The 27299-nt window shown below is 42.6% G+C and overlaps 1 protein-coding gene across 2 annotated transcripts in view; it reads left to right on the top strand.

Moving 5' to 3' along the window:
- Positions 1 to 27299, top strand: part of LOC138946822 (uncharacterized) — a 106288-nt gene that overhangs the window by 27923 nt on the left and 51066 nt on the right. The window lies entirely within an intron of this gene.

Below are 27299 nucleotides of genomic sequence, written 5' to 3'. Positions count from 1 at the left end.
ACTTCTCATTGTCAGGGTTCACTTCTCATTGTAAGGGTTCACTTCTCATTGTCAGGGTTCACTTCTCATTGTAAGGGTTCACTTCTCATTGTCAGGGTTCACTTCTCGTTGTAAGGGTTCACTTGCCATTGTCAGGGTTCACTTCTCATTGTAAGGGTTCCCTTGCCATTGTCAGGGTTCACTTCTCATTGTCAGGGTTCACTTCTCATTGTAAGGGTTCACTTCTCATTGTCAGGGTTCACTTCTCATTGTCAGGGTTCACTTCTCATTGTCAGGGTTCACTTCTCATTGTCAGGGTTCACTTCTCATTGTAAGGGTTCACTTCTCATTGTAAGGGTTCACTTCTCATTGTCAGGGTTCACTTCTCATTGTAAGGGTTCACTTCTCATCCTCAGGGTTCACTTCTCGTTGTAAGGGTTTACTTCTCATTGTCAGGGTTCACTTCTCGTTGTAAGGGTTCACTTGCCATTGTCAGGGTTCACTTCTCATTGTAAGGGTTCACTTGCCATTGTCAGGGTTCACTTCTCATTGTAAGGGTTCACTTCTCGTTGTAAGGGTTTACTTCTCATTGTCAGGGTTCACTTCTCGTTGTAAGGGTTCACTTGCCATTGTCAGGGTTCACTTCTCATTGTAAGGGTTCACTTGCCATTGTCAGGGTTCACTTCTCATTGTCAGGGTTCACTTCTCATTGTAAGGGTTCACTTCTCATTGTCAGGGTTCACTTCTCATTGTCAGGGTTCACTTCTCATTGTAAGGGTTCACTTCTCATTGTCAGGGTTCACTTCACATTGTAAGGGTTCACTTCTCATTGTCAGGGTTCACTTCTCATTGTCAGGGTTCACTTCTCATTGTCAGGGTTCACTTCTCATTGTCAGGGTTCACTTCTCATTGTAAGGGTTCACTTCTCATTGTCAGTTCGTGATCTTGCTTTTAATGTCCTGGTCCTTCTTCTTCTTGCTCTTCTTCTTGCTCTTCTTCTGTTGCTGCTGCTACTGCTTGCTCTTCTTCTGTTGCTGCTGCTGCTGCTTGCTCTTCTTCTGTTGCTGCTGCTGCTGCTTGCTCTTCTTCTCTGTTGCTGCTGCTGCTGCTTGCTCTTCTTCTTGCTCTTCTTCTCTGTTGCTGCTGCTGCTGCTGCTGCTTGCTGTTTAGTCGATATATCATAGGTATCCTTTACAAAGATGTTGTGTGTGTGTGATATTTTCACTGCAATACTTCGGCGTTTAAAAGCTTGTCTCGAAAACTTAAGTACTACCACGCAGCATAATTATGCGTGTTTGCGTATGCTGGAAAGGTATCTCTGGCAAAGTCCTCAGTAATCTCTCTCCTTCATGGAAGGGGGGGGGGGGGGGGTCGAGGGTACTCTACCTTCTTTCTTCTGCATGCCTCTGTCCATGTTTGAATACAAGCATTCAGCGTTCATGGTTTTTATTTTCGTTTAATTATCGACGTAAAACGTTGTCTTTATTTTGTTGTTTTGTTCTAAATGTTAAAGGCACAGTAAGCCTCCCGTAAACCATCATAGATACTGTCAGGCTTTTACACACAGTACAAACACCCTTCCATTTAAACGCTCAACAAACGGGAACATCCTAGGTGCCCTACGTAAAGAGCAAGCAATTTTTAAAGAATTAATTTTGCAGATTGTCTCGGACACTTTTTGGACCCATCCTGAACTCAGGTAAACAAGAGGCGAAGCCTTCAAGGCTCCCGTAAGAAATCAACAAACAGTAACATAACACAAACTCACTCACTCCGTAACACACACACACACAAACACACACACACACACACACACACACACACACACACACACACACACACACACACACACACACACACACGCACACACACACACAGTTAAAACTAACGCATCATATCAACTCCATGTATAATTTTCAAAAGAAGGCAAACAGATAAAATGACAAGGGTAATAGGTTAGGTACCTGCCATGTGGGCACTTTTTCCACTGCTGTCCTCAGTCCTATACATGTACTTTTCATCAAGACTTGTCACCATGCCGAGTAGATCTAAATTCGGAAGTCTTCATGTGGCTGAGGCATATATATCTGACATAGCGTCGATCTTGTTGTAGGTTAACCTCCTTTCTGAAACAAATGGCAAAATGCGATTAGTTATGATGACTACAACCTACACAAATATAAACAGTGTTTTGAAACAGAATAGTCAGGTTATACAAGCCACTTTACCTATGCAGCATGGTAACCCTACAATATGCGAAACATGTCGACTGCAGCAGCCTGGTTCTTAAAATAATTCTGACGGTCAACACAGCCAGAAATGCCAACAAAGACAAGAAAGCTGTTGCAAGGTAAGCTTACCAAACGTTACATAGCGAATCATATGATAGTGCGTAAACAGCAAACAGTAGATCTACAATCAAAGAGAGGATCGAGTCTGGAATGAAACGCGATACAGATCTAGCATTCAAAAACTGTCTTTCACGTTCAAGGAAGTTGTTGCAAAGTACTTAAGACTTACTAAATTGTACAGACAAAACCATGACAGTGCATGCTTTGAATCTGAGGAAAAAATCGTGATCATTTTGACTTTGAGAACAGATTCATTCCGTTTTCTTATATCTGCATGTTCAAGTAAATGATGGACAGTTTTTTTCGGGCAGAGTAAACTTAACTTGAGACTCTACTGCAAGTCTTGAAATTCACATAAATCGAACCACGAGCAAAGACATCCAAACATTACAGGCACTTTAGATCAACTCATTTCACTAGAGGTGACTGCCTAGCACTGTGTTTGACATCCGTGTCTGCTGAAATAAAAAGAAATTAAAACAAAACGGATTAACAGTAGGTGACACGTTATCAGAGTGGGAGACACTGGATCTGTCTCTGAACTTACCGGGATACGGCTGCAAGATCGACACTGACTGCCGCGCTTTCGACAGCTCTTCCTCGCGTGGACATTGGAAACACGCTGTGCAGATCAAATTGTAGGAAATCTCCCTTTGGTATCTTCTTTATTTACTTTTCTGGAGCTTAGAAACCGAACAACATGAAATCGTCTTCCCCGGCGAATCGGCGAGGTGAGAACTGGACCACAATCCTTCGCGCGACCCCTGACCTGATCTTGACACCTGACCTGCCGTCTGCATGCCAAACACGACACAAACCAGTCAACTGCTTGTACCCCTTCAAAACCCCCCACCACCCGTTTTCTTTGGATACACGCTTTAACTACACACATGCCGACACAATGTTGATCATTGCTTCAATAATTTGAAGATGGTGCTTGAAAATTAACCACGTGAAATGAGTATTTCGGTGTTTAGCCAAAAATGTTAAAGTTTCTACCACAGACATACACACATACATACGCACGCACGCACAGACAGACAAAGTTTACCATCGCATAGGCTACACTTACGTGAGCCAAAAATGAGTTACTTCCCTTCGGGTAAACTGGCGATAGCCGTGGACCGATCATTATCAGAATGTTTTTGGACCGTGGTGCGTTTTTGCGCTAGACCTAACTTTTAAAATCTAAATAATAAATTGACAGCTTGTTACACAAACATTCTTTAATCATAAAATAATTATTTTTTTCATTAAGATAAGATCAGTACAATTCGAAGTTGTGAAAGTTTAAAAAAAGAAAAGCCCGGAAGCAGGGTCACGCAAGGGTCGTAGCGGACAACGGTTTATGCATATCGCCAGTTCCTCTCAACAGTCAAAAGCCATCGCTAGAGTTCTTGTGAACCACAGCCGTTTGCTTCGTGCATAAAAACGTGCTATTGCAGATAAGTTCACATCGAGTTGCATTCAAATTACTAACTGACGACTACATTGTGAAAAAGGGAAACTGGATCACACGGGTTCACGATGGCTCAAGGGTAAGATAAACCACGCAAAAATAAATTCTTTGAAAATTGTTCGCTCTTTACGGAGCAGGGCCGGACTACCGGGGGGGTTATGGGGGTTGCGCACCCCCCCCCCCCCTAGCCTAAACATGTACCTCACTTATTTAAAACATTTTTTTATTATTGTTTATTTTATGCCGTTTCATGCAAGGAGCGACCATTTTGCTATCTCAGAATATGACCTACCCATCAGCTGGCAACCCCCCCCCTCCTCTTAGCCTAGTCCGGCTCTGCGGAGGGCACCTAGGATGCTCTCAAGCGGTGAGTATTTAAATGAAAGGGTGTTTGTACTGTGTGTAAAAGCCTGACCGTATCTGTGATGGTTTACGGGAGGCTTACTGTGCCTTTAAGCAACGGCTATTTAATTATAAAAAAATAAACAAAATACCGTTTTCCAAACACACCTAGAAACCGTGAGCACATACAGTATTTGAGTTGCCGTCAACGTCGTTGTATGCTTCGCGACATACAAGTATTTTGGTAGACAGCGAAACCCCCTTTTAAACCATGTCTTCTTGGATTTGTCAAGGTTTGTCCACTGTATTCCCTCTTAGTTCACCATCGCGCACATTGGGACCTACATGCACCTGAGATATAAGACGAAAATTATCCCTGCTTCGCAACCAAACCTCCCGCAAATACACAGGTAAACACATTTGTATTGTGTTAGTGTTACATATAAATCTCACGCACAAACTGACCTGAGTTTTGTGGGTGGGAGAGAAGGGCGAGACGTGGCCGCGAGTGTCTGCACAGCACGTGATGGACTGTCGTGAAACACGAATCACACCAGCCCGGAAGGAAAACCGTGCCAGCACTGTCATAGAGGACAGGGTTTTCTTTGTTTTCTTTGAAGGTTTACCCAAGGCATACATTGTTTTCAGGAAACAAAGGGCTAATTCTGACACATATTTCGGGACGATAAAAAGTTGCTGTTTTATTCGAAAACACGTGTCTTCTTGTGTTAGTATTGTTCTTATTGTGTGTTTTGTAAATGGCTCAACTCCAGATTGTGCGTTCTGACATGCCAAAAGTCACACACACACACACACACACACACACACACACACACACACACACACACACACACACACACACACACACACACACACACACACAGGCAGCGTAACATTTGAACAAGTCGCGTAAGGCAAAATTACTACATTTAGTCAAGCTGTGGAACTCACAGAATGAAATTGAACGTAGTCCGCCGCTAGTGCAAAAGACAGTAAAAGTGATGAGCCTGTTTGGCGCGGTAGCGGTTGCGCTGTGCCTAATAGCACGCTTTACTGTACCTCTCTTCGTTTTAACTTTCTGAGCGTGTTTTTAATCCAAACATATCAGATTTATATGTTTTTGGAATCAGAAACCGACAAGGAATAAGATGAAAGTGTTTTTAAATTGATTTCGAAAATTTAATTTTGATCATAATTTTTAATTTGTTTAATTTTCAGAGCTTTTTTTTAATCCAAATATGACATATTTATAAGTTTTTCGGAATCAGAAAATGATGAAGAATAAGATGAACATAAATTTGAATCGTTTTATAAAAATTTTTTTTTTTTACAATTTTCAGATCTTTATAATGACCAAAGTCATCAATTAATTTGTAAGCCACCAAGCTGAAATGCAATACCGAAGTCCGGCCTTCGTCGAAGATTGCTTGGCCAAAATTTCAATCAATTTGATTGAAAAATGAGGGTGTGACAGTGCCGCCTCAACTTTTACAAAAAGCCGGATATGACGTCATCAAAGACATTTATCGAAAAAATGAAAATAACTTCCGGGGATATCATACCCAGAAACTCTCATGTCAAATTTCATAAAGATCGGTCCAGTAGTTTACTCTGAATCGCTCTACACACACACACACACACACACACACACACACACACACACACACACACACACAAACACAAACACACATACACCACGCCCCTCGTCTCGATTCCCCCTCTATGTTAAAAAGCAACGAGTGTAAATCTGATATGACACAGCAAGACATGGGGTATTCTGATTACCTTACTGATATTTCTGGAAAGTCGCTGGCCTTGTACGACGCTTATTTCTGGAGATGGGTGTGACGAAAAAAGACAGCAATGAACATCTCCCGCTCCCCGCCCTTCCCCCGCCTCTCCCCCCCCCTCCCCCCGGTCCGGTTGCCTGTGGGGGGAGAAGACGGTCACACGTGTCTCTCTTCACTTATCTTGCGCGTAACGAGGAACCTGCCGGGAATACTGAGCGTGTGTGTTTGCTATTGCAAAACACCGACATGGGTTACATACATTGTTAAGATTGTCACGAATTCATGCATAATGAACGTGGATTATGATATTTCCGTGTCTTTTATATGTGTGTCTTTTAAAAAAAAAATTGGTATTCAGAAAAAGCCTTATGATTGATCTACATACATTTGGGTTTTTTAAAACTTGACTAAATGTTTTAACATAGAGGGGGAATCGAGACGAGGGTCGAGGTGTACGTGTGTCTGTGTGTGTGTAGAGCGATTCAGAGTAAACTACTGGACCGATCGTTATGAAATTTTACATGATAGTTCCTGGGTATGATATCCCCACACAATGTTTTCATTTTTTCGATAAATGTCTTTGATGACGTCATATCCGGCTTTTTTTGTAAAAGTTGAGGCGGCATTGTCACACCTTCATTTTTCAATCAAATTGATTAAAATTTTGGCCAAGCAATCTTCGACAAATGCCGGACTTCGGTATTGCATTTTAGCATGGGAGCGAGCCTTGAAGTGACTAGTGCTCGTGCATAATACGTGTCACATAATCAACATCGTCGCACTATCTACACCTGGGCGCACCTGCCATTAGTATTTTGTTTGTTTGTTTGCTTAACGCCCAGCCGACCACGAAGGGCCATATCAGGGCGGTGCTGCTTTGACATATAACGTGCGCCACACACAAGACAGAAGTCGCAGCACAGGCTTCATGTCTCACCCAGTCACATTATTCTGACACCGGACCAACCAGTCCTAGCACTAACCCCATAATGCCAGACGCCACTAGATTGCCAATTTCAAAGTCTTAGGTATGACCCGGCCGGAGTTCGAACCCACGACCTCCCGATCACGGGGCGGACGCCTTATCACTAGGCCACCCTTACCACTAGGCCACCCTTACCACTAGGCCAACCGTGTCGGTCTACCTGCCATTAGTATAGGTTTTACCTGTAAGGTATGTGGCGAAGAAACGGCAGCAAAGACTGTAAACGCCCGACAACGCCGATTGTTTGGAGGTAGGGTTAGACTTGATCTGAACTGAAGCTTGTTGAAGAATTCAGACCTAGTCTTTATATTCAATTCAGACCTAGTCTTTATATTCAATTTAGACCTAGTCTTTATATTCAATTCAGACTTAGTCTTTATATTCAATTCAGTAAGCTATCGGCTCTCCTCGACTGAAGAGCTCTCCCACAGGGGTTCTGCCCCCTGTTCAGCAAAGGTCTTCATAATTTATACTGTGTCTTTATTATTATATGAAGTATAATAATACTGTGTCTGAGTTTTTCAAGCGAACGACTTTGCAATATATAAAACAACGTCAGCGGGGACATACATTGTGTTTTACAGACTGACAGTTTTGGGTTTGTAGTTCAGACACAGATTATAGGCTTAATTTCATAGTTCAGCCCTATTTTTTAAGGCTTTGTTCTTCCGCGTTACGTGAGTTATTTAAACGCTTGTTTGCATAAACATTTTGCAGTGTTTTCTGCCTCTCGTGAAATGAGGTCAGATAGTACCTCGTAAAATATGCATGAAGTGAGGTTAGATGGTGCCACGTAAAATACGCATGAAGTGTCACGTGACCTACGTAAACAAGATTCACCGCGTCAGTCTTGGGACCCGAAAAAAACTTAACATGCTGTGAGTGAGACTGGAAAGGAACAGCCCTTGACGTGAAGACAGTTCGCCTCACTATCTCAGACCTGGCCCGGCTTTCCCCCTTTGTCACATACCAACAATGAACAGCCCTTGACGTGAAGACAGGCCAGGCTGTCCCCCTTTGTCACATACCAACAATGAACAGCCCTTGACGTGAAGACAGTTCGCCTCACTATCTCAGACCTGGCCAGGCTGTCCCCCTTTGTCACATACCAACAATGAACAGCCCTTGACGTGAAGACAGGCCAGGCTGTCCCCCTTTGTCACATACCAACAATGAACAGCCCTTGACGTGAAGACAGGCCAGGCTGTCCCCCTTTGTCACATACCAACAATGAACAGCCCTTGACGTGAAGACAGGCCAGGCTGTCCCCCTTTGTCACATACCAACAATGAACAGCCCTTGACGTGAAGACAGTTCGCCTCGCTATCTCAGACCTGGCAAAGGCTGTCCCCCTTTGTCACATACCAACAATGAACAGCCCTTGACGTGAAGACAGTTCGCCTCGCTATCTCAGACCTGGCAAAGGCTGTCCCCCTTTGTCACATACCAACAATGAACAGCCCTTGACGTGAAGACAGGCCAGGCTGTCCCCCTTTGTCACATACCAACAATGAACAGCCCTTGACGTGAAGACAGGCCAGGCTGTCCCCCTTTGTCACATACCAACAATGAACAGCCCTTGACGTGAAGACAGTTCGCCTCACTATCTCAGACCTGGCCAGGCTGTCCCCCTTTGTCACATACCAACAATGAACAGCCCTTGACGTGAAGACAGTTCGCCTCGCTATCTCAGACCTGGCAAAGGCTGTCCCCCTTTGTCACATACCAACAATGAACAGCCCTTGACGTGAAGACAGTTCGCCTCGCTATCTCAGACCTGGCAAAGGCTGTCCCCCTTTGTCACATACCAACAATGAACAGCCCTTGACGTGAAGACAGGCCAGGCTGTCCCCCTTTGTCACATACCAACGATGAGCAGCCCTTGACGTGAAGACAGGCCAGGCTGTCCCCCTTTGTCACATACCAACAATGAACAGCCCTTGACGTGAAGACAGTTCGCCTCACTATCTCAGACCTGGCCAGGCTGTCCCCCTTTGTCACATACCAACAATGAACAGCCCTTGACGTGAAGACAGTTCGCCTCACTATCTCAGACCTGGCAAAGGCTGTCCCCCTTTGTCACATACCAACAATGAACAGCCCTTGACGTGAAGACAGTTCGCCTCGCTATCTCAGACCTGGCAAAGGCTGTCCCCCTTTGTCACATACCAACAATGAACAGCCCTTGACGTGAAGACAGGCCAGGCTGTCCCCCTTTGTCACATACCAACAATGAACAGCCCTTGACGTGAAGACAGGCCAGGCTGTCCCCCTTTGTCACATACCAACAAGGAACAGCCCTTGACGTGAAGACAGGCCAGGCTGTCCCCCTTTGTCACATACCAACAAGGAACAGCCCTTGACGTGAAGACAGGCCAGGCTGTCCCCCTTTGTCACATACCAACGATGAGCAGCCTGGGCGCTATCTTTGCACATTAGTTGTTTTTTAAGAACTACTTTTGTAAAAAAAAAAAAAGCACTTGTGCCTTTTTCGGAAATTAGCTCATTAAAAAAAATCCAACTCACCCCAGAAAACAGCCAGGGTGTTGATTATTGGTATGTGACCAAGTAGAGCGATGGTCTTTCCCATAGTAATGCCTGGCCAGATCTGAGACAGTGAGACGATCTGTCTTCACGTCAAGGGCTGTTGATTATTGGTATGTGACCAAGTAGAGCGATGGTCTTTCCCATGGTAATGCCTGGCCAGATCTGAGACAATCTGTTTTCATAAGACGGAGTGCATGGACACTCACAGTCATCCCTCGTGAAGATAACATAACGCGTTACAACCCTGCTGATTAATAATAATACATTTTCGCGGACAAGACAGGTATCTTAAGCTTGCCAATGAATATTCATAGACTATATAAGACAAAGTATTATTGCCCGTTTGTCGTACGAAGACAGGCGTTTTGTCTAATGCTTAAAGGTCATGGATCAAACGATCCAAACGTATGTCAGCGTAAGATAGCAAGAGTCGAAAAGGTTTATGGAAGGTTTAGTTGACGTATACTTGATGTCTATAATTAAGCGTTCCGTTCACAAATCTGGGGAAACAAACACGTTTAATTAATGAAAGTAAAAAAAACACGCTTCTAAAGGCCTTGAGTGGTGCATGCTTCTAGGCAGGGAAGGCTTGTGTACCATGTACGGGAGGAAGATGGCAGTTTTAAAGGAGGGAAAGCTTGTGTACCATGTACGCGAGGAAGATGGCAGTTTTAAAGGAGGGAAAGCTTGTGTATAATGTACGCGAGGAAGATGGCAGTTTTAAAGGCGGGAAAGCTTGTGTACCATGTACGGGAGGAAGATGGCAGTTTTAAAGGAGAGAAAGCTTGTGTATAATGTACGCGAGGAAGATGGCAGTTTTAAAGGAGGGAAAGCTTGTGTACCATGTACGCGAGGAAGATGGCAGTTTTAAAGGCGGGAAAGCTTGTGTACCATGTACGCGAGGAAGATGGCAGTTTTAAAGGAGGGAAAGCTTGTGTACCATGTACGCGAGGAAGATGGCAGTTTTAAAGGAGGGAAAGCTTGTGTACCATGTACGCGAGGAAGATGGCAGTTTTAAAGGAGGGAAAGCTTGTGTATAATGTACGCGAGGAAGATGGCAGTTTTAAAGGCGGGAAAGCTTGTGTACCATGTACGGGAGGAAGATGGCAGTTTTAAAGGAGGGAAAGCTTGTGTACCATGTACGCGAGGAAGATGGCAGTTTTAAAGGAGGGAAAGCTTGTGTACCATGTACGCGAGGAAGAGAGCAGTTTTAAAGGAGGGAAAGCTTGTGTACCATGTACGCGAGGAAGATGGCAGTTTTAAAGGCGGGAAAGCTTGTGTACCATGTACGGGAGGAAGATGGCAGTTTTAAAGGCGGGAAAGCTTGTGTACCATGTACGCGAGGAAGATAGCAGTTTTAAAGGCGGGAAAGCTTGTGTACCATGTACGCGAGGAAGATGGCAGTTTTAAAGGCGGGAAAGCTTGTGTACCATGTACGGGAGGAAGATGGCAGTTTTAAAGGAGGGAAAGCTTGTGTACCATGTACGGGAGGAAGATGGCAGTTTTAAAGGAGGGAAAGCTTGTGTACCATGTACGCGAGGAAGATGGCAGTTTTAAAGGCGGGAAAGCTTGTGTACCATGTACGCGAGGAAGATGGCAGTTTTAAAGGCGGGAAAGCTTGTGTATCATGTACACGAGGAAGATGGCAGTTTTAAAGGGATACCATTGATCTGACCGTTTGGGGGGGGGGGGGGGGGGCGAATTTCAAAAATCTGAGGAATCCACTGTTCCTTAATCCAGACGCACATGACAAGACTTGCTCAAAAACACAAGTAAGGTAATTAATCAAATCAAAGTGAGCAAATGCGCTTCAGGGCGCTCCCTCACTCGGATGTTGGAAACAAAAAGTAGTTAAGACGGGAGCGCCATCTATCAAGTTCCCATAGGGAAGTCAGTAAAACATTGGAAACAACGCAATTCTAACCATCACTAAGAGTGCTCTTTATTTGCAATTCTACAACATTTAATTAAGCTTTTAAAGCACGTCCTTTTGAAAAGTGAAGGCAGCATTGTTTGCAACGTAGAATCGTATGGTATAACCCTGGAAGCAATGTGAAGTATTATCCAATTAGTCCGTGTCTCTTTGCCCTCGGTCTTAACGTAACATTCGTCCCCCTTTCAGGGCGACAGGACTGTCGGGTGTTATCACGTGTTTGTCTCGTGCATATCGAAACTGTCCGCTTTACATATTCATAGCTCGAGCTGGCGGGGAACGTCTTATGAGAAGGCACTTAGGTCAAAAAAAGTAATAGCCAACCCACCAACTAACCAACCCACTGACCGACTAGTGCGCTTAAGAGCGTTATTTTAAAGTGTTGTTTGTTTGTTTGTTTGTTTTTAAGTGATCGCATAGTTCATCAGTTTCCTGGTCGATCTGAGAATCAATAACGGAGCGGATGTGGTCAACACACAGGCTTTCCTTAGTTTTATCCTAAACTACTTACGCACAGACGCACATATACAATCCCACACTCGCACGTGCACTTACGCACCTTCACACACGCACACAAGCACGCATGCGCACATAAACAAACATTCACACTCACATTTCATACTTCGGTTACACCGAAAACGTCGCATCAATCCAGATATCAGACTTTCTGATCCCGAAGGCAAGAATGTTTCTTCTTTGTTGCATCGCTGTCATACTAGGAGCAATGGAACGTGATTGTTGCAGTCAGTGCATCGTGTGTATTACTTGTAATATCTCATTCATAATTTGACTGACATGTGTCTTTTCCCTGAGATGACCCCGTATGGTTGACCGGTCAATAATATAATAACGGGTATTTATATAGCGCCTTATCCGAAGTTCAAAGCGCGTATGCCGTGTGAGATGGAATTTTTTACACAATATATCACGCATTCACATCGGCCAGTAGATCAACAGCCTATAGGCGCTGCATCCACCTTTCACGGCCTATTATTGCAAGTCACACGGGTATGTTGGTGGACATTTGTATCTACGCCTATACAATTTTGCCAGGAAAGACCCTTTTGTCAATCGTGGGATCTTTAACGTGCATACCCCAATGTAGTGTACACAATAGGAACACAGTTACTGAATGGCTCTCACTGCGGACACATACTTTCTAATAATAATAATAAGAAGAAGAAGAACATTTATATAGCGCTAAATCAAAATCTTTCGTTAAAAAGGCTTGCTCTAAGCGCTTGACATCTAAACTAAAACGTCATTCACACTCTTTACAATGATGTACAAGAACGTCATGTCACACTCTTTCATTCAGTATAGCACCATTCACACAGTTGTTATTCTGTACAAGACAATAAGTTAGTCTAACATTTAGAATATTCATAAGATGAAAACAAGAGAAAACCAGACTGATTAAAACAACTGCTTAGTGCTAACAAAGCATGAATCTTAATGATAACGTAATACATGTTTAACTGTTAAGACCATAAAAAAACCTATATGCTAAAATAACTTCGAACTTTTAAGAACTTCTTATAAGATACACAGCACATCTAGATAAACACCAGAATGATAAAACAAAAGGCAACTCGTTAAAACTATTAAATGCATCAATGTCTAAAACACGAAAGACTCAAATATAAGATACACAATTCTCTAGAATTGTTTATTAAAACTGAAACCGACCTGCTCAAAGTAAACCATACCCACCCCCTCCCTACCCACCCCAACCCTCCTCCTACACTAAATACTAATTATTTCTACTCTTAACTTCCCAACTACACGTTATCCATAAACTATGCACAGGAACATGTGTGTCAGCATTATGTGGCACCGACATGACTTGTGCATATCTAGCTTACAGCTTAGGGTTAAAGTTAAAGGACTACTGCAGTGAAAAATTATATTTATAATAATTTAAAAGTGGTACATTACCGTCATACCCTCCTCTTTCTTCATCTATACCCTTTCCTCGTATCATTGTCCTATTTCAATCACCTTTGTTGGCTCATATGACAAATTAATGCAAATATATTCACACAATCATATCAAAGACAAAGTATTCCTTGTGCGTGTATGCCTCACTAATTCTTGCTTTCCGGTTTCTATATCTTGTTCGCAGCAATATTTAGACACCGAAACGTATTCAGGCCAAACGAATATGACACATTGGTGTCAATGTCATTTCTATGTTTGGACACCAAAACGTATTCAGGCCACACGAATATGACACATTGGTGTCAATGTCATTTCTATGTTTGGACACCGAAACGTCTTCAGGCCACACGCATATGACACATTGGTGTCAATGTCATTTCTATGTTTGGACACCGAAACGTCTTCAGGCCACACGAATATGACACATTGGTGTCAATGTCATTTCTATGTTTGGACACCGAAACGTCTTCGGGCCACACGAATGTAACCGAGTGCCACGTTATTAATATCCGTTTCGTAGTAAGTTCTTGGTGTCTTTCTGAGACCACACGTTATTAATATCCGTTGCGTAGTAAGTTCTTGGTGTCTTTCTGAGACCACACGTTATTAGTATCCGTTGCCAGGGCCGGACCAAGTTCGTTTGAGGGGGGGGGGGGGTTCCAACTGAAGGCAGGGGTCCAAAGTCCACATTCTTTTTCTCTGCGAGGTACATTGGATGGCCAGGGGGGGGGGGGGGGTTCCGGAACCCCAGGAACCCCCCCCCCCCCCCCCAGATCCGGCCCTGGTTGCGTAGTAAGTTCTTGGTGTCTTTCTGAGACCACACGTTATCAATATCCGTTCTGAAATACCTTCTTTTTGTCTTCGTTGGTCTGTGATCTAAAAATGCATTCAAACACACATCATTTTGTTCGTAATAACATTTCTTATTCCCCCCTCTGCTTCTTTACCTCTGTAAACTTGTAGGGGTAGTTATTTTTCGATAATGACCCAGCAACCAAACAAATAACGACCCAGCAACAGCCTGAATCCTCGATAGTGCAATGGGTTGAGAGGTTGTTCTGTTTCGGTACTACTTTTTGCGACTGAAAAGTTCAGAACGCTCTAATGTACGAAGTATACATCTCTGGAGCAAACAATACAAACATACCGCATTTAAATTAACAACTACAGGCCTGAACACATGAATCTCCATATAAAATCCATGAGTTCGGTTGTTTTCTGAATCTCATCTGCCGTGGCTCAAGCCGTTCATCACAAGCAATTTCCCAAGGCAAGTAACTCATACTTTGTCTAGCGACAAGAGTAGTTCCCCTTCTTTTCACTCAGTTCCTTCGACAACAGACTGCAATCCGACGGTCAGTTTTCAACAATATTTCATTTAATAAACAGATCACACGCAACCAAATGCACACATCTCATCAATTTAAACAACATAAAGGGGTTTCATACACTATTTTCCCCGGAAAACTGAACTTCATACAGTTTTTAACGTTGGAACACGGGTGCAAAAGTTCGTCTGCTAGTCCCATTTGACGAAAAAACATTACCCTAAGCGATACCAAAACATATACAGAACACACAATATCTGCCTTTGCCGCCACAGCAGAATAACAGCATATCTGTGTACTTGATTTTAGCCTAAAATAGGAAAACTGACAAGAAGTGTTAACAGAATGGAATGATTTGCACGGAACTATACAACCGCGCATTAATCGATCGCCTGCGCAGGTTGACTGGTTGAGAGAATAGGATTCGATCAAACTTTCGCAAAAAAACTCCTCTTTTCTTTGAATAACTGAAGAAAGGAGGAATAAAGAGGTTACACACCTCGTCTCAGTGATTATCAAAAATAATGGTCTCAGTTCGCGGTCATGAAAAAGCTCGCTAAAGCTCGCATTTTTCATGATCCGCTAACTTCGACCATTATTTTTGATAATCACTGAGACTCGGCATGTAACCTCTACTTATGTCTTGATCAGTCGGTGACCTTTATTTTATTCACACACACACACACACACACACACACACACACACACACACACACACACACACACACACACACACACACACACACACACAAACATGACATTTTCCCGTTTGTCTAATTTCTGTCACGTTGTATTCATTTTCTTGCCTTGGTAAGCCTGTGACCTACATTTGATTCAAAGATGACATTCACGTCAGATGATCGTGTTATGTCTCCCTGGGGTGTCGTCTTTTTAGCGTGACTCGTGTCTACACCAACGTTATCATGACGTCAGATGATCGTGTTATGTCTTCCTGGGGTGTCGTCTTTTTAGCATGGCTCTCACGTCTACTCGGCGTCACACTGGGAATGCTTTGCATGCAGTATACAACCCGTGGTCATGACAACGTGATTTGCGTGTCCAACGGGAGATTAAGTCGCAGTAACCACCTGTCTCTGTTCTCTGGCCGAGACCCCGAAGACGTGTTTGATCTGTTCCGGTTTCTATGACCCACACAATACAGCACTGAGTGTATGGCCATATCATTAGTTGCCCTCACCTGGATGCAATAATTCGTCTGCCTTTCTTATTCACATTTTGTTTAGCTCCGTTTTGGTTTTTTGATCAGGAAAACCTATTCTCTTCCCGATATAACGCAGTTAATTCACGATGATTGAATGCAGACAAATACCATTTTAATAAGCGTTTCTTGGTCAGGAAGTTACGTGACAGGAATAAAAAACCGACTTTTCTTTTCTTAGAGGGGAATGGGTTGGGGGGGGGGGGGGGTGGTGCTGGGGTTGATGGTAGTATGAAGCTTAGGCGTGTTGAAAAGGTTTTATTTACAGTTTTGGATGTTGAATGACTAAAGTAGGGCTAGGTTTGGATGTTGAATGACTAAAGTAGGGCTAGGTTTGGATGTTGAATGACTAAAGTAGGGCTAGGTTTAGATGTTGAATGACTAAAGTAGGGCTAGGTTTGGATGTTGAATGACTAAAGTGGGGCTAGGTTTGGATGTTGAATGACTAAAGTAGGGCTAGGTTTGGATGTTGAATGACTAAAGTAGGGCTAGGTTTGGATGTTGAATGACTAAAGTAGGGCTAGGTTTGGATGTTGAATGACTAAAGTAGGGCTAGGTTTGGATGTTGAATGACTAAGTAAAGTAGGGCTAGGTTTGGATGTTGAATGACTAAAGTGGGGCTAGGTTTGGTGCCTTGACTCTCCGTGTGCGGCTAGGTTGTTAATTGTGAGAGACGTTTCGTGACACATATCTGTGCAGCTGTCATACGAACTATGCCCTAATTAATAAGTATAAGTTACAGCTCCGTCCATCCATGGTATCGCCTGATATTTTGTCGAGACTGGGTCAGCAGAGCCTCGAGTGACGTCATCATATTCTTTCACCCCGTCGAGACAAAATATCACGCGATACCATGGATGGACGGAGCTGTAACGTATATATGGCATGACCAAAGTAAAGAGAATTTGTCATGGGATGTGGAAACAAATCATTGGAAATTCACCATGGGCAATCAACCCAAGCCTAGAAGTTGTAGAACTATATTTTGTTTCAGTCTTGGCAAGGCCAGTTTTGTCCAGTTTCGGAAAAGACATCATGAATTCATTCACCCTGCCGAGACGAAAAAAACTATTCCATGGATGAAAACGTATAAGCTTATTATCCCGTGACGCATCAAAGCTAAATTTTGTTTTGAAATGTCTTCACAACGTACAGATAACTTATAACGACATAATCGCCTTCACAAGACAGGAAGAACGCACACTTTGTTTTTCGTCTGCTACAAATCTAGTCTTGTTGGTTGACGGAGAGAATAAAGCTTCAATCGTACCTTCATCAACAGGAATAAATGCTCAATCCGCTGTCAGTTCGCAACTAAACCTTGTTTTTTTCTTTAACTTTTTGGTTAACATTGAAACGGCAATCCAAAAGAGTGTTTCAGCTGTTTCAAGACACAGGCTTAGCTCCTTCTTTTGAGTTGCTTTTCAGTCTAGAATGACACCGGAAGCGAACACATTGTCGCGTATACTGTCGTCACAAAAAGACGTCATGACAAAGTTACACGCAAAGCGAAAGAGACTTTGACGTCATTTACTTTTGTTCGGAATTTCCCGTCTGTTCCTAGCTTGTCAGTGAAGACCTGACGTGAGTAAGCTTACCCAAAACGTCTTTGTTCTCTATTCACATTGCAGCTGTGAAATAATCAGTCTTGTGTCTCGGTCGTGTAGGTACAGAGTTTGCTTCTGCAATCATTGTGTTCGTGTTGATGACGGTTTCATAAGACAAATCAACGAATCTATCGTGAGGAAGACGTTTATGTACAAATCACCGAACCCAACCCATTTTTTGTGTGCATTTTTCTGAAGAATAAACTGCATGTGGTTAATTTCATCCGTTTAATGCTTGTCGAAACGAGCCATAAGGCTTTAGAATAAAAGATTTCACGCATTGCTTGGCCATCTGATCACAGATGAGGTCGCAGTTTGTAGGTTGAATCTATGAATCGGCCAGAGATAGATCTGCATTTCTGGTATGACCCGAGTTTCTACTGCAAACAACAAATAATAGCAAAACCTCAAAGTATGTGTGAGTCCCCTAATATGGACCACCTTAAAAAAATCGAAGAAAATAAAACCTAAAGGCAATTTTAATTAATTCATAAAGAAGCTTGCTGAAAATAACCTATAACTAGCCCTCGAGATTTCAAAAAAAAAATAACAAATAGTCTTTTTTTGGTGGAAGTTGATAATTTCACTTATTTTCACTCTGTTTTTGATAAGCTTCTTTAGTTTCCTGGTGTGCTTCAAATAATGCTCTCATCAACCCAAAACAGCTAAATCTAAAGCATAATTGAATTAGTCTGACTTGCACACTAAGTTGTATCATGCTATTTTGAAGTATAGGGGGCTTTTTACAGTGATTCGTAAAGGCCGCTTCACTGGTCCATATTGGGCGCCCAGGCTCCTAATATGGACCATTTGTGATTCTTTCTGTATTTAATTTTTTACTGAATGTCTATCAAAGCTATTTCACCCTCATTATGCCTAACAGTTAAACTAAGAGAGAAGGACTACCAACCACAAAATAAAACTTCTTCGCAATAAACAACAAGAGGCGAAGCCATCAAGGCTCACGTAAGAAATCGACAAACAGTAACACAAACTCAATCACACACACACACACACACACACACACACACACACACACACACACACACACACACACACACACACACACACACACACACACACACAGAAAGAGCATAGGTGAAACTGTGCAAGAAAGCGAGACACTAGATCTAGATCTGTCTGTCTGCATGTAGCCTACTTACAAGGACACGACTGCCAACTAGTCTCGGCGCGCTCAAAATAATAATGACCGAGACTGTCAGTACTTCCTTCGCGTGACGTCTAACCCTCTTACGTCATAATGTGACGTCAATGTAATGTGACGTCTTCAAATGTTAGAGTTTCTACCACAGACATACACACGCACAGACGCACGCACGCACGCACGCACGCACGCACAGACAGACAAAGTTACGATCGCATAGGCTACACTTACGTGAGCCAAAAAGTGGTCCATATTAGGGGCCCTTCCCCTACCCACCAACACCGACATACCTGTTATAAGTTTTAAGAGCTTACACATGGCTAACTGCTTCCAAGAGTTATTCGCACAGGAAGGTGAACAAAGCAGGTGAAATAATCCATTACAAGCTGGTTTCAGTGTCATCGAAAATGTAGAAGGTATACTATACATTTCTCTAAATATGCAGACGACAATCATGGCCCTCGTTGGGCGTCTGAAGGACGACGAAACTTTGTCAAAGTATTTTACCCAAGTTGATCTTCTGAATGAATGGTTCAAGTCCAGTTTCTTGCAGTTGAATGTAGGCAAAACAAAAGAAATGATTTTTGGAGGAAAGAGTGATAATTGTGGTCCCCAAAAAGTGAGAATAAGCGACAAGGAAGTTGAACTTGTGGAAACCTTCAAATATCTTGGGGTTTCAATTGACAATAAGCTGACTTTTAGTGATCATGTTTATGCTGTTTATAAGAAAGCTCAGCAGCGACTTTTTCTTCTCAGGAAGCTTAAATATTTTAATGTCAATCAAAGTGTTATGGAACTTGTGTATCGCAGTTTGATTGAAAGCATACTGACTTTTAACATTGTGACATGGCATGGTACCACAAATGTTAAAAACAAAGCTAAACTCCACCGCATTGTTGCGACGGCTAGCAAGCTTGTTGGGCAACCCCAACGACAGCTGACCAGTCTCTACGAAGCTGCCATTAAGCGGAAAGCTCTCAAAATTGTCCGTGATCCGATCCATCCTCTCAACCCCTGTTTCGAAATTCTCCCTTCAGGTAAACGTTATAAGGTCCCTTTGGCACGCAAAAACCAGTTTAAAAAGTCATTCCTGCCTTCTGCAGTCACCATTTTAAATTCTTCTCGCATCACGTAGAGGCTGGTCGGCTGGGAAAAAACAAAACAAAACAAACAATGTGTACATGTGAAGGTGTGTGGGAAATATTTGTAATGTGATTACTCGGCTGTGAAACCCAACTCCTGTGATATGAGAGGGTAAATTTACATAGTGCAATATCATATTTGATTGTATCCCTTTTATGTTTTATGTTTTATGTGTGTCGTCCTATACAATTGTTGTTTACAGGCAGACAGGGTGTGCCGAAGAAAAATTTCCATTTTTATGTAATATTTTAATGGACAATAAAGTGCTGTTATTGTTATTGTTATTGTTAAAGAAACATCTGGGAACGCTGACTGGTAGAAAAATGTCAGGAGTTTCAAAATACACCTCCAAACAAACCTTGTTTGTCTGTTTGTTTTAGTGCCACTCGGACTGTCAATGCCTCTAACAGTTCCAGTCAAACCTTGTTAGTGCCACTCGGACTGTCAATGCCTCTAACAGTTCCAGTCAAACCTTGTTAGTGCCACTCGGACTGTCAATGCCTCTAACAGTTCCAGTCAAACCTTGTTAGTGCCACTCGGACTGTCAATGCCTCTAACAGTTCCAGTCAAACCTTGTTAGTGCCACTCGGACTGTCAATGCCTCTAACAGTTCCAGTCAAACCTTGTTAGTGCCACTCGGACTGTCAATGCCTCTAACAGTTCCAGTCAAACCTTGTTAGTGCCACTCGGACTGTCAATGCCTCTAACAGTTCCAGTCAAACCTTGTTAGTGCCACTCGGACTGTCAATGCCTCTAACAGTTCCAGTCAAACCTTGTTAGTGCCACTCGGACTATCAATGCTTCTAACAGTTCCAGTCAAACCTTGTTAGTGCCACTCGGACTATCAATGCCTCTAACAGTTCCAGTCAAACCTTGTTAGTGCCACTCGGACTGTCAATGCCTCTAACAGTTCCAGTCAAACCTTGTTAGTGCCACTCGGACTATCAATGCCTCTAACAGTTCCAGTCAAACCTTCTCAAGACAGGATTATTTACCCAGATACACCGACATACGAACAGAGTCAAACAGTTAAAATAATATCCTTAAACAAGTTTTTACTTCTTTGCGTATTCGTTCCAGTGTCACGCACAGCATACATGTCCAATGTAGTTACACATTATATTTCTCCACGACTCGACTCCACACGCAAATATTCACCTGGGAGCGTAAACATGGAAAGCTGAAGGCTCACAGGTTCCAGCGACGTTTCGGAACTTGTTCTACTTTTCCAATTGTGCCAGTGTTTTTAACAGTATTAATATCGTCACCAACACGAGAGGGGCTATATCTTCAACGACTCCCATGGTTTTATTACACATTTTCCAAAGACCAAACCCCAAACAGACTGGTTTGTTTGGAAATATATGCACAGAAAACAGAAGTCAAAAGTGTATACTGATATTCATAACTTCATTCTACGATTATTCCTACTTCAGTGTTGTGTGAAGTATTAATGTCCACAAGAATGACATTTTACACATTTCTCTGTAACTCAAAGCCAGTCTCAATTGTTTACTGAGGGACATACGAGGGCGCACAGCCACAGATTAGGTTGACACTTACATCCATAAAATGACCCTTTCCATGTTATTTATAGTATCATGTATAGACTAAGATAATGTCACGTACAGTATGTCCCTCACATGTATAATACACATTTCTTCGGACACCATTGTACACTAAAGGACGGACAGAGACGAACACGAGTCAAAAAGGTTAATTCTTACACCATAAAATGACTATTTGCTCAGGTGTGTTACCTTATCACGGACGCTACCACATGTCCGATGTATTTATAAGACGAATCTTTTTTTCCACCCAGACCTGCCGACAGTTATTTACTGAACCACGTTAGCAGGTAGCAGACAGATCAAGGTAGTACAGTGTGCAGTGTACCTGTAAATAGAACCTGTGTACACATGGAGTGCCAGTGTTGCAGGCACTATGTAGAGGTTACATGCCGAGTCTCAGTGATTATTAAAAATAATGGTCGAAGTTAGCGGATCATGAAAAATGATCATTATTTTTTATAATCACTGAGACGAGGTGTGTAACCTCTTTATTCCTCCTTTCTTCAGTTATTCAAAGAAAAGAGGAGTTTTTTTGCGAAAGTTTGATCGAATCCTATTCTCTCAACCAGTCAACCTGCGCAGGCGATCGATTCATGCGCGGTTGTATAGTTCCGTGTAAATCATTCCATTCTGTTAACACTTCTTGTCAGTTTTCCTATTTTGGACTAAAATCAAGTACACAGATATGCTGTTATTCTGCTGTGGCGGCAAAGACAGATATTGTGTGTTCTGTATATGTTTTGGTATCGCTTAGGACTCATGTTTTTTCGTCAAATGGGACTAGCAGACGAACTTTTGCACCCGTGTTCCAACGTTAAAAACTGTATGAAGTTCAGTTTTCTGGGGAAAATAGTGTATGAAACCCCTTTATGTTGTTTAAATTGATGAGGTGTGTGCATTTGGTTGCGTGTGATCTGTTTATTAAATGAAATATTGTTGAAAACTGACCGTCGGATTGCAGTCTGTTGTCGAAGAAACTGAGTGAAAAGAAGGGGAACTACTCTTGTCGCTAGACAAAGTATGAGTTACTTGCCTTGCGAAATTGCTTGTGATGAACGGTTTGAGCACGGCAGATCTAGATTCAGAAAACAACCGAACTCATGGATTTTATATGGAGATTCATGTGTTCAGGCCTGTAGTTGTTAATTTAAATGCGGTATGTTTGTATTGTTTGCTCCAGAGATGTATACTTCGTACATTAGAGCGTTCGGAACTTTTCAGTCGCAAAAAGTAGTACCGAAACGGAATAACTTTTCAACCCATTGCACTATCGAGGATTCAGGCTGTTGCTGGGTCGTTATTTGTTTGGTTGCTGGGTCATTATCGAAAAATAACTACCCCTACAAGTTTACAGAGGTAAAGAAGCAGAGGGGGGTATAAATATATATATGTGTGTCCTATCTCCATGAGAGAGAGGGAGAGAGAGAGTGTAAGAGAGGGAGAGGGAGTGAGTGTGTGTGAGTGTGTGTGAGAGAGAGAGAGTGAGAGAGATTGAGTGTGTGTGAGTGTGTGTGAGAGAGAGAGAGAGAGAGAGAGTGAGAGAGAAAGATAGTGAGAGGGAGTGAGTGTCACGTTTTAAAGGTCAGATAAACGACCTAAAACGGTCAATTATTGCTAACTGACTAACCACACCACGATCCACTCTCGCAGTCACACAAAAAAGTTAGAAACAACAAAAGTATAAGTTCTAGACGTCTGTTTATATACACTAACTCTCCACCTCCCTCTTCTCGTGAAGCCAAAAGTGTTTTTACGACCAAGTCGTAAAATAACAATAAAGACAACTGACAAAAGCCAGTTAAAGTTTATGAAATAATAAGAACACGCTGAACCGTGTAAAGTTAGAAAACACTTAGCTGCTCTGTAAAAAGTCTTAGCCTGTACAGGCGTTAACACTCCACGTTGTCACAACTCAAAGTTCTTCATAAAGGGTTAGAAAGATGACAAGGTGGGTGGGTGGGGGCATGGGTGCACTCAACTCTCAGTGTAGCCAGGGTCCATTCGATGAAACAGTGGCGCAGTGGTGCATACAGGTGAAAGTTGCAGCAACACCAGTAACAGCCGTAGAACAAAGGACAGCAACAGTGTAGCCCGTCTTCAACAGCAAACAGGTAGCAGCCAGGTAGCAAACGTCCGGCAAACGTACAGCAACACCTCCAGCAACAACCAGCAACAAGCGGCGTCAACCAGCAACAAGCGGCATCAACCAGCAACAACAAGCTGAAACAAGAGCAATTGGTGCAGTGACCATGCCAACAATCCCCCTTTTACCACCTTTAAACATATCTAACTTCCCCCTTCAGCGAGCACGTGGTACCTGCAAGGATAGACTTTTAATAACAACTCAAGACATTTTCTCCGCCTCTCCATATCTGCAAAAACCATATACAGATTACAATTTAGCGTTATAATGAGCAAGTTATACGCTATCATGGAGAAACAAAACAGAGTTTACATTTCACAGACATTGACCGGTCACCAGCGTAAAGTAACGGCTAATTACCTCAACAGCTCGTAAAACGTAGCTCTCCCAAGCAAACCGCTTGAATATTTGGCTCCCGCTCGTCAGCGAAAGTATGTAGCCAAATCCCTCACGTCCTAAGCCTTCTGCGTTCTGCACTGACGCCAGAAGCCCGTTGGTCGACCTAAACCAGTCTTGCAACGCGTTGGAATCCTCCAAATCTTAGTCACGGAAACTCAGACCTTGTCGTCTGTAAAGCTTGTAGCGAAAAGAAAGAAAGCCGGGGAAAAGAAAAACCATGTGATCTCCCTGACCAATCAGCAATCGCTTCCCCAAACCAAGCGATCTTCCTGACCAATCACTGGTCGCCTACCAAACACACCTATAGCATGCTTGGAACACGTGTTCTAAACGGTGAGCGAAATCACCCGATACCCGCACGGTTTCCACGTGAATTTCGTGCTCTCAGCCAAAACTTTTCCGCAATGCGGTATGGCAGCACAGGCGCATTACATTGCAATTTGGGAAAGGCGCCCAACAAAGAGTTTCTTTCCCACTCGTGTCACTGAAATCGTGACAGTGAGTGTGTTTGTGTGTGTGTGTGTGTGTGTGTGTGTGTGTGTGAGAGAGAGAGAGAGAGAGAGAGAGAGAGAGAGAGAGAGAGAGAGAGAGAGAGAGAGAGAGAGAGAGAGAGAGAGAGAGAGAGAGAGTAAATCACTGAGAGTTAAAGAGAGATACAGACAGACAGACAGACAGTCAGACAAAACCAGAGTCAAAAATTGAGACAGAAACAAAGAGACATAGACAGATAGAGGTTGGGAAACAGAGCCAGACCGACAGACAGACCGACAGACAGACCGACAGACAGACAGACAGACAGACAGACGGACTGACACAGAGTGTGTCATAAACAGACATAAACAGACACAACAAAATTGACAGAGGCTAACATATAGATACAGACAGTGATGCACATAGATAGAGGTAGAGTTGGTTGGTTGGTTGGTTTTTGGGTTTTAATGTCCCTTCAGCAGATCCTAGCTGCTATTCGAGACCAATGCAGTTATTTTCTTTTTCACTTCACGTGGCAAGTTCTACGTTTCAGACTATTTACATTTAGATCTATCACTGTGAAAGAAAGTTCTAAAAATTAATCACTATCACTTCTGGTACTTCAAATCTTGTAAACAAATCTTGATCTCTTTTAAAAAGTCAAAAATCTTGTCCGGGGGAACATCCCGGAATAAAACCTTCAGCGTTTCCGCATTGTTGTGTTTGTCTCGAAATTCTTGAACGTCTACAAATTTGGTGAGGACATGTTCTAATGTCCATGGTTCGTCGCATCCAACACAATATGGTGGGTCTTCACCTTTCAGCAGATAAGAATGTGTGATGTGACTGTGCCCAATGTGTAAGCGACAGAGAACTGTCTCTTCTTTTCTGTTGAGGCGACATTGGGGTAGGTTGTCCGACAGCTAGGGGACGATCTTATGAAGTTTATTTTATTCACATTCGTCCCATTCGCTCTGCCATAGGTGCTTTATGTACATGTTGGTGCGAGTTCTGAAATCTGAATGCTTTGTGCGTTTGTCAGTGATGATTGTTTCTCTGGCTTCTTTAGCTGCTTGATCAGCTGCAGAGTTGCCTCTAATTCCAACATGGGATGGCACCCATGCAAACACAATCCTTTTGCCTTCTTCAATCAGAGATGCATGTAGCTCTTGGATTTCGACCAACAGTGGGTGATCTAGCTGAATTCCCTTCACGGCGGTAAGAGCCGATAGGAAATCCGACAGATTCAGGAAGTCTTTCTTTTTTGACTGATACACCTGTTTCAGAGCTAGCTGTAAAGCTTTCAACTCTTCAGAGAATACAGAACTGTCATCTGGAAGACGGGCCGAAAAGGCCCTATCGAGTTTAGGACCTGTGACAGAGGCTGATGCCACTTTACTTTCAGCTTTGGACCCATCAGTGTATATTCGTTGGTGGGAAGGAAATTCGGTACAGAACTGGCTAAAACACTGTTTGAAAATCAAATCATTCGTCTCTGACTTCTTTAACCTTGTCAGATCTAGTCGAACAACTGGATCTGGCAATGTCCATGGTGGTGTTTTTGTCCATCTATTTTCACTAACAAGATCGAGTTTTATCTCAGACTCGGCCAAATGTGGCTGAATCCGAGAAGACAGAGGTGCTCGATCATTTGGGTGACTTTAACAAAATTCAGAGCCTTGTGATTGAAATACGCATTGGTAGGCTGGATTTGTAGGCATAGCTTTCAGTTTCAACACATAATTTAGGGTGAGTTTCAGGCGTCGCAGCCTCAGAGAGGGTTCTTTGGCCTCAACATATAAGGACTGTACTGGAGACGTCCTGAAAGCTCCCAGACAAAGATGTATACCCTGGTGGTGTATTGTGTCTAATAGTCTTAGGTTGGATTTTGCGGCTCCACCATGGACGACACAACCATAGTCCAACTTGGATCGGATTAAAGCACGGTAAAGTCTGAGTAGGACTGTGCGGTCAGCACCCCAGTCCGTATGAGCGACCACTTTCAATACATCCAGAGCTTTCAGGCATGATGTCCTCAGATACTGGATATGTTTAAGGAATGTTAGTCGACGGTCAAAGATCAGTCCTAGGAATTTAAATTCTATGTATTTTAATCATAATTTTCATATTTTTAATTTTCAGAGCTTGTTTTTAATCCGAATATAACATATTTATATGTTTTTGGAATAAGAAAATGATGAAGAATAAGGCACAAATCACAGATACAAGAAGAAGACAGAACAGAAAGAAGATCTACAGATTAACGATGTTCTTTGTATTGTCTTCGTCAAACACGTGTGTACAGGACATACACGTGTTGTTTAGAAACCTGACAGGACGATATAATACCTTATCCTTGTGTTGTTTAGAAACCTGACAGGACGATATAATACCTTATCCTTGTGTTCTTTAGTAACCTGACAGGACAATATAATACCGTATCCTTGTGTTTAGAAACCTGACAGGACGATATAATACCTTATCCTTGTGTTGTTTGGTAACCTTACAGGACGATATAATACCTTATCCTTGTGTTGTTTGGTAACCTGATAGGACGATATAATACCTTATCCTTGTGTTGTTTAGAAACCTGACAGGACGATATAATACCTTATCCTTGTGTTGTTTAGTAACCTGACAGGACGATATTATACCTTATCCTTGTGTTGTTTAGTAACCTGACAGGACGATATAATACCGTATCCTTGTGTTGTTTAGAAACCTGACAGGACGATATAATACCTTATCCTTGTGTTGTTTGGTAACCTGACAGGACGATATAATACCTTATCCTTGTGTTGTTTAGTAACCTGACAGGACGATAAAATACCTTATCCTTGTGTTGTTTAGAAACCTGACAGGACGATATAATACCGTATCCTTGTGTTGTTTAGTACCCTGACAGGACGATATAATGCCTTATCCT

The sequence above is a fragment of the Littorina saxatilis genome, linkage group LG14, assembly GCF_037325665.1.
Source record: "Littorina saxatilis isolate snail1 linkage group LG14, US_GU_Lsax_2.0, whole genome shotgun sequence".
NCBI lineage: Eukaryota > Metazoa > Mollusca > Gastropoda > Littorinimorpha > Littorinidae > Littorina > Littorina saxatilis.
The sequence above is the reverse complement of the archived record's forward strand: the minus strand, read 5'-3'. Positions and strand labels throughout refer to the sequence as shown.